Source organism: Sipha flava, unplaced genomic scaffold, assembly GCF_003268045.1.
Source record: "Sipha flava isolate LNK unplaced genomic scaffold, YSA_version1 339_pilon_pilon, whole genome shotgun sequence".
In the NCBI taxonomy this organism is placed as follows: Eukaryota; Metazoa; Arthropoda; class Insecta; order Hemiptera; family Aphididae; genus Sipha; species Sipha flava.
The window spans coordinates 233,146-242,409 of NW_020273031.1; positions in this window are offsets into that span (position 1 = coordinate 233,146).

The window sequence follows — 9,264 nt, forward strand, 5'->3', positions numbered from 1 at the left end:
GTGTGAGGCTTGGTCGTTTTGGTTTATAGATAGAGGCAGTGTTAATTGTTAAAAGGATAGCTGTGTTGTCAGAGCAAAGATCATTTAGACTAGTTGTTAGGCTATGCAAACTATTGGGGATTTTGGATATAAATATGTCCAGAGTGTCTGATGTTTTCCTGGGGGGAGTAGGCCAGTATGTTGGCGATGGAGGAGAGTGTACTTTAAAATTATGATTTTTCGTTAAGAGTTCGAGTGTGTTTCCACGTATATTGTTTACGTATCATCCCTATTGTATATTTTTAGCGTAATTTTTAAGTCACTTCCTATTATAAAATTATGACCAAGTGTGAGGAAAAAGTCTTAAATTGGTTTAAAATTATAGTATGGTGTGGTGGACTATATACTGTAAATATATTTAGGGGGTATTGTTTAATGTTACCTGTATGCCATTGACACGAATGAAGTCCGTTTGAAATTGTGAAAGATGAAAGAATAGTAAGGAAGATTTCACTACAATGGAGGATCCTGCGTATGCTGTACTATCAGGGTGATTGGTTTTGAATACTTGATAATCAGGCATGTAAAAGTGTGTAGAGTTGGCAAAAAGAGTATCTGACTTAAGTGTGATGTCAATTCTATTGTTTTGTAATGTAACTAATAATTCGTTTTTGTGTTTTGTTAAACCATTTCCGTTCCAGTTCAGGATGACGAGAGAGTGAGATATTTCGTTATTATTTGGCATTGTTAATGTTAATGAGATTTAATAGGATGGTTGTTAGAAGAGAAATAAGAGGGTTTATGATAGATTTGAACTCGTCAAGAAATTTTAGTAGTGAGATTTCATTGTTGTTCGTGGGAGTAGCATTTGAAGCAGCGGACTGGTGACCCTCAGTTACATTTGCATACGTACGTGACCTGGGTGTTTTTTCGGTTGCTGGTCAATGGTGTTGTTGTTCAGGATTGGAGTTGGGGTTAGATGGTGGTGGTTGTTGGATTTTCTTACTTGAGATGTTGTTATATTTCTGGGAGATTTTCTAGTATATTGTACATCCCTTATAGTTGGCTGGGTGTGCCCCTTGACAAAGGCCGCATTTTGCTAATAGATCTGGTAATTTTTTGAAAGTGAAAGTAGAATGATTTTCTTCAAATTCAACACATAAGGGTGGGTGTGCACTGTACGATCGAGTGTGGTCATATCTTTGGCAGTTTGGGCATTGGAGTATTTGTCGTTTTTTATGGGGCTCTTCTATTTTTACTGTTGTATGTAAAATATACGTAATAGAGGGGTCGATATCTACAAAAAACATTGGTGATGAGATTTTAGTTTGGTGGTGTTTGACACTGGTGACATTTCTCACAGTGTGGCCTATTTCTTTTAAGGCTATTTTGATTTCAGTTTCTGAAGCGGTTGGGTGCAGATTTCTTATGAAAACCCTTATAGGTTTATCTGATTGAAACTGATATGTATGGAACTGTGTCTCGATATTTTTCAATAAATAAATAATTTTTCTGTAGTTATCTGGGGTATTAGTTTGAATTTTTAGATGAGTTGAGGTCGATTGGCGCGAGAAGGTATTAGAGAACCGATAATTTCTTTAAATTGATTTTGGAGGCCTATTGAACCCTTTTGATGAAAATGGGTGAAGGTAAAGTTTTTTTAGGTGTATTATTGATAGTATTCAGTTGTCCCTCATTTAGATTATCTAATATGTTGATATTATCAGTGTTCTCAACATCTGTGAAGAGAGCGTCGTATCTGTTTCGTGTAACAAATTGTAAACTATAAACGACGGTGATTACGGTGGAGAAGATGTAGATAAGTTACGTTCATTTTTATTTTTGTTTTCATTGTTTTTGCTAATCATTTGGTTGTTAATAATTTTAATTGAAGATACAATCCCCGGGAGCATATCACCAGTATTATATGAGTCCAAAGGTCACCGCGTGAGACGGCTCCTGTGGTCAAATTAGTGTTGGGATTATGATTTTAATGCATTTTATAGAAATAGTAGAATGGAATTATAATATAATATAATAATAAAATAAAATAATAATAAAAAAATAAAGTATATTGCTCTATTTGAAGGAGTATTTTCCCGAAGATTTATTCGCTTGCGGGTTGGTGACAAAGAGCTAAGTATTTCATCGATTGATGTAAAATATAGTTTTGCGTTCGAAAATTTGAACATAATAGCAAAATAGCTGAACATAATTCGGAGGCGACATAGAAATGCGTACGCACTATTGGACTGCCAGCGCGCGCGCGAATATAACCGTATATTTTGACGAAAAATTCTAGTACCAACTAGTTACATTCCACTGACAGACCGATTGGGACCTTCAGATATTTTGCTAAAAAGAACTATAAAGAGTTCAAAGGACTAACATTAAAGGATAAAGAGGGATATAGAAATCATTTAAGAATGTCTGTAGAAAAATTGAACAAACTGCTGTTTAGAATACTGTGATACGCTAACATTTTGTATAAAATATAATAATTTAGAATTATAATATTATAACACGCATATTATGTGTATTTTTATGTTAATTATAAGTGTATAATTAATTTACTGATTAAACGATATTTTCAACTTATATACGTTTTTAAGTATAGAAATGAAAGTGTATCATATTACATTTTATACTTTATTGTTATACGTTGTGTAAATATATGTACGTACAATTCCTAATTGTTATTCACTATAACTGCACATCAGTTTTCCCACCATAAATTAACGATTTTTGCAGTTGTTATACAATGTATAATTATTTGGGTACATGTAAATTCCACCAATTGCTTTTATACCTTTTTCATGTAAATTCCACTGTTACGTTTTTATTTTACCTGAAATAAAAGTAACATTATGTAGGTAAAATTTTAATCCAAATCCAATCTGATTAATTAAGGTTACATGATTTATGTGGATATAGATTTATTATAATATTATAATAGTTATATTAAATATATAATTATTATTATATATAATATATTAGTTATTATTATTAGAAATTATCATGTTTAAATATTTTTGGCATGATTTTGATTGTAAATTTCTAAGGTTCTTAGGTTCATTAATGCTGTTTAATTTAATGTAAGTGAATGATTGAATATCTAATAGAGCTTTTGTAAAGTGATATATATTTGGATGTGTGTTCTTAAAGGAGTTTATGTATTTTCAGGTAAAAAATACGTACCGGTGGAATTTACATTTTTTTTTTCAGATAAAAAAAATTATTGGTGGAATTTACATGTTATAAATCCAACCCTAAAATCGATTACCTGTAAATCGGTGGAATTTACAATTACCCAGTTATTTTATGTTTTTACTATATAATTATAAGTAAAGACCGGATTTATATGTTTTTACATATCATTACTTGATCAATGCAGTTGTATGAGAGTAAAAATGTGGACGATTCATTCAATTCTGAGTTTGTAGAAAAAAGTTTTTTTTTCATATTTGAGAATATATCATAGGTTAGAGAATATTTAGCCCATTTAGTATATTTTAGAATATTTGATTTTTTTTTTTCATAGTTAGAGATTGTACAAACTGTTATCTGCAAACTAACCAATATACCCGGTGAAATGGGTAAAATAATAAAAATACTAAAGTAGCTCAATTATGTTAAAAAAAATAAAGGTTACCAAATGTTAGTAAAAGTTGAGAACATTTTATGTGGAAACAATGAAGATCTCCCAGAATATTTTACACCTAATGGAGTTTTTAACATGAAGTTTGTACCTCTAATATCAGTTGATGTTGAACATTCATTTAGTCTCTATAAACAAATTTTTAAGCGATATAAGAACTAACATGAATGCAGATAAAATGTAAAATATATTATTGTTAATTCATATAATAAAATTTAAATAGTTATTCAAGTTTCATTTTTATTCTTCAGAAAGTAAATATTTACCATTGTATGCACCAAAGAAATATTGTTTTTTTTTATACTTATATATATATATTTATATATACCTATATTGTTATTTTATATCTTGTATTAAATTATTATTATTTAAGGATTACCTTTTGTTAGCTAATTTTTTTTTTTTTTTTATTATATTTTAATATATATATGATTATTTGTTATTTTTAATATTGTGACAATAGTGTTAATACAACATTTAATTAAAATATACCAAAGGAATATTGTTTTTAAATTTTAATACTGTAGACCAGAGATCGCCAATCAGTCGATCGTTGTAAAATTTAATTTTACCACTATCGGTCGATCGCGTAAAATAATCAGATTAATTGGATAATAGAAATATTAGATTTAATAATTAAAGACCTACATTTTCCTGGGTGTCAATCACTAGGGACTTAAATGTCAAATGTAGCTCACTTGTTTGAAAACGTTGGCGACCCCTGCTACAAATTATATTGTAATATTTTTACTGTATTCCTACTCTTACTGAAGTACAATAGTATTCTATTATATTACGCAATTACGTATATACCTCATGATTAAAAGAATATTGTAAAAAAAAAAAAAATTTTAAAAATGCATATTAAACCATATATTGATGTTTGTTGATTATTTTTGAATAATTTCGAACATTTTTACATATTTTTAAGATTTTTAAGATAATATAATAAGAATATTTGAAGGATTTTTAGAGAATATTAGCATCGTATTTAAGGTATTTTGAAAGAATATAAATCCAGTCTTTAATTATAAGGAAAAAATTATGATACATAGTAATAATTAACTATGTAAATTGGTTTCATGAGAAAAAATGCTTTGTTATGGCTGTCAGTAAAGATAAACAGAAATATGTTGACATCAAAACAATTGCTAGTCGATAATGAATAGAATCAATTCAGTTGTAGACATCTTAAGTCAAATGTAGGTTACTATAGGTTGTCTGTTATTGTTGTATATTTTATGATTATTTATATATAAATATTTATTTCCTTCATCAAACGATGGGGACCGAGCGACAGTAATATGAAAACAGCACCTGTTCGGTTCTCGATTCAAACAGAAAAAAAAAAATTGTATGTTACATAATGCGAATAATATTGTTTTAGATACCTTAACAAAAAAAAACTAATAAATATATATATATATATATATATATTAGATATTACTTTAGCCAGACAAAAACGAATAAGGTATTGTGACATAAATACATAATAATGCGGCAAATTAAAAAAAATCAAATGCACATACCTGAATGTTTTATAGTTCTACTAAAGAAATATGTAATGTTTTAATATTCCGATTAAAGCAGATATTTACCATCATGTAGATTAATTTGCATCTTTCATTTGATTAGTAAAAAAAAAATACCATTAGCTTTTATCTAAATCAGTTTTGAGGCTAAATGATTCTATACAACCTATATTTTTTGCATTTTTTAAATATATTTATTATTAATATTATTATTATTAATATTCAGGGCTGATAAAGTATATGAAATTAATAAAATTTTTGATAAAAATATATTCAAATGACTTATTGATAGCTTAGGAGTAGAAAACGGACTTTTAGGTTTTTAGATATATTTATTGGTCAACGCAGCGCAACGAAGATGAAAAAAGTAAACGATTTATCTGTCATAGAGTTCGTAAGAAAAAATGTATTTTACATATTAGTAGCATATTTTAGAGAATGGAGAATATTCAGTCCATTTCTCGTAGTTAGGAATACATTGTATTATAGTTCATAAAAAAAAAAAATCATAAATTTTGATAATACCTCGCATTGTAATTCTCTCATCAAAAGAAATAAATTCTATTCGGTTTAAGAATGATAAAAATCATTTGGTCTATTGTTTTTAATCAAGTAGGTTATATAGGTTATACCTTATATAGGTAAGCGGTTCTCTCGGACCGTAATTATACTTTGATTGCTTCGTTTGTTCAGGTAAAATGCCAGTGATTAAGGAAAATTATGTAGAATACAAATGAGTACGAGAGTAGCTATTTATTTAAAGAAAAATGTATTTTAACATGGATTAAAGAAATGGTGTCGTGGACGGACAACGGACGAAAGGAATTACTTGAATCGACGGCGAGTAACCTGAGAGCAAAAAGCGTCGTGACTAGTGCCGCGCCGTGACCAGAACAAGTACGTCAGGTGCATTAGATTGCTTACGTTTCGCCGTACAAACTAAATAGCAGCGCCAGCGAATGATAGACCATCACAATACCAAAGATAATAATGACATTTTGGCAGATGATAATTTTTATTAAAAATTTCTTCAATCAAGAAATAATGGCGAACAAATTCCTAAATATATAAATCTTACCTTAGTTGCTGAAGAATGCACCACTAATATTGGTTGACGTTAAAAGACCATTCAGTTTGTATAGAAATAGTTGAATAGATAGAACAACAAATTTATCACCCTAACAATATGGAGTGTTAGATTATTATAAACTCTTTTCACAGAGTTAGGTATTTTTATGATTTACCAAAGAAATTGTAACAACCTTGTCTATAGTAGTTATTCATTGTTTTTTTAATTTTGTTTTTTTTATACATTTTATAATATTTATATATGTATTAACTGTTTTGAATTTAAACAATTAAATGGGATACAATAAAAATGTATTTTATCTTGCCATAAAGATTAATAATATTTTGACATTATTAGATACCCATGTATTTATTATATAATTTGTTTTAAAAGTTATTATTTCACTTCTAATTAAAGATAGATTTTATGTAAATTAAATGAATTTGATTTTTATACTATTAAATATTTAATGTATAAAATTAAAAAAAAAAATTAATTTAATTTACGAAGATAAATAAAAAAACATTTCATTTTTTTTTTTGATTTCAAGATGGCCATTTTGTTAAACTGCATAATGACAATTAAAACATTTCTTTTTTTCTGAAATTGAATTATATTGCTTTAAAAAATGGTTAACTTGAAATTTTGAAAATATGTGAATACTTTTTGAATTTTTTTTTAAGTCATCCGAAAAGTTAGATCATTACTTAAATACTACCTTAAAAAACTCCATTTAAATACTCGTACTAGATTATGAGTTATGGCGACTGATTTTCTAATTAATTAACATACTGTATCATATTATTGGAGATGGTGTACCTTTTTGGATTAATTTTGCATTGATTAGAACCATTTCTGAGATAAATGAATCAAAGGATCTGATGAAACGAAATAGTGAGAGGGCAGATAATTGTAATGGTCTATTCGGCTGAATGTTTGAGAAATATTTATGAATTAAATAAATGGTTGATAACATGTTGCATTATTGTAAATTATTTTTTTTACACTTTAACAATGTATTTTCCATTACGTAGGAAATTACGTTTGTTTGACCAATACTTTTAGAATTTAATTCGATATAGTATATTATTACTTTATGATGAGTAGTGAACGTTTTCAAATTTCGTGAGAATTATCTTGAAGATATTTTTTTCCCAAGTACAGTTCTCCAACAGTGAAGCATCATGCTACCCATCAGACCCTTCAGACTAACCAAGCAAACCGGACTCAAAGGTAAATTGATGGTAGTTTGAATTCTTAAATTAGTGTGACCTAAAATCTTGTCAGTTATTCCGATTAGATTTTTGCGTTGAAATTAAAAAAACCTGTTTGTATTGAAAATCTATTGAAGTCAATAAAAAGTTAAGTTTTTACTGGAAATTAAAAATATTTCATGATGTGTTTAATAGTTATTCACTTATTCGTTTATATATTATTAAATGTTCATCACAGTGACGTAGCCAGGAACTTTTTATGTGGGGGGGGGGGGGGGGGGGGGGGGGAGGGGGCTGGAGATAGGGGGGGGGGGGGGGGGGGGGGGGGGGGGGGGTCCAGCAAATCTATCTCTAAATATTGATAAAACTGTGTTTATGCCAATTTCAATTAGTAAAACAGATTGTAAATTCTATACTATAGCAGTACATGGCTGCGTCAATAATAAAATATGTAATCAGGAAAACTACAAAATAATTAAAATAGTTGGAAAAATTCGATATTTGGGTGTTATCTTAGATAACAAATTAAAATGGAATTTTCATATTAACAATTTATTAGGAAAGCTACGTTTTATTACATTTAAATTGATCAAACTCAAAAACATGGTACTTAAACCAATAATAAAAATAGTATATTTTCATTATATCAATCAAATTTCCAATATGGTCTATTGGTTTAGGGTGGCCTTCGGGATAACATATTAAATGCACTAGTAGTTAATCAAAATATGGTCAGAATTTGCCTAAATAAATTCACTCTAGAAGGATCTACGAAAGCCAACTATAAAAAACTTGTTGTATTACCAGTAAAGTTTTTATATAAAAAAATTGCTATTATGTACTTGGTTAAAAAATTTAACTTAGATAATTATCATAAAGAGTTAAGCAATAAAAGATAATTGAATAAATTTTATTTGACTGTTAATTATACAAATAAATCTTTTGGTTTATGTTTTGTAGATTATCTTGGACCAACGTTTTTCAAATCTATGCCTTTTGAATTGAAAAAAAAAATATTTGGGGATGAAAGGATTAACATTAAAGGCTTGGTATATAAATATTTATTTCTTGAGTTAAATAATGAGTTATTGTAATTTTATTTTAATTCTAAGCTGTATAAATATTAATCTATGAGGTTTTATTTGTGTATCATAGATTAATATCTTTATTTTATATTTCTTTGTTTATCATATACATTTTCTTGATAATATTTCTAAACTATTTGTATACTATTTGTATACACTTAATGTGTATTTAGAACTTATACTCTATACCTTGTAAATTCTAACCTAACCTAACCCAACCTAGGCCTAACCTAACCTATTGATTAGTGAATCCGTTGAATTACTGTATCCGTTGGGTACTTTTTGAGTTATTTTGAGTTATGCGCGTATATACAAAAAAGAGGGTTCTATTTTATATAGTATATACCTATATCTATATCTATACCTATATCTATACCTATATCTATATCTATACCTATATCTATACCTATACCTATACCTATATCTACATCTATATCTAACTATATAGATGTAGATATAGGTATAGTTATAGATATTGGTATAAATATAGATATAGGTATAGGTATAGATATAGGTATAGATATAGATATAGGTATAGATATAGGTATAGATATAGATATAGATATATATATATATATATATATATAACCAATTTCTCGTGCTTTCAAGTGAGGAGGATGAATTTGAAGATCAATAAATTGTTTACTTGCATTGTTAACTTGTAAAATCATCATATTGATTTTTTTAGGTGTCCTTTATTTTTATCTGAAAATATACATTAACATAA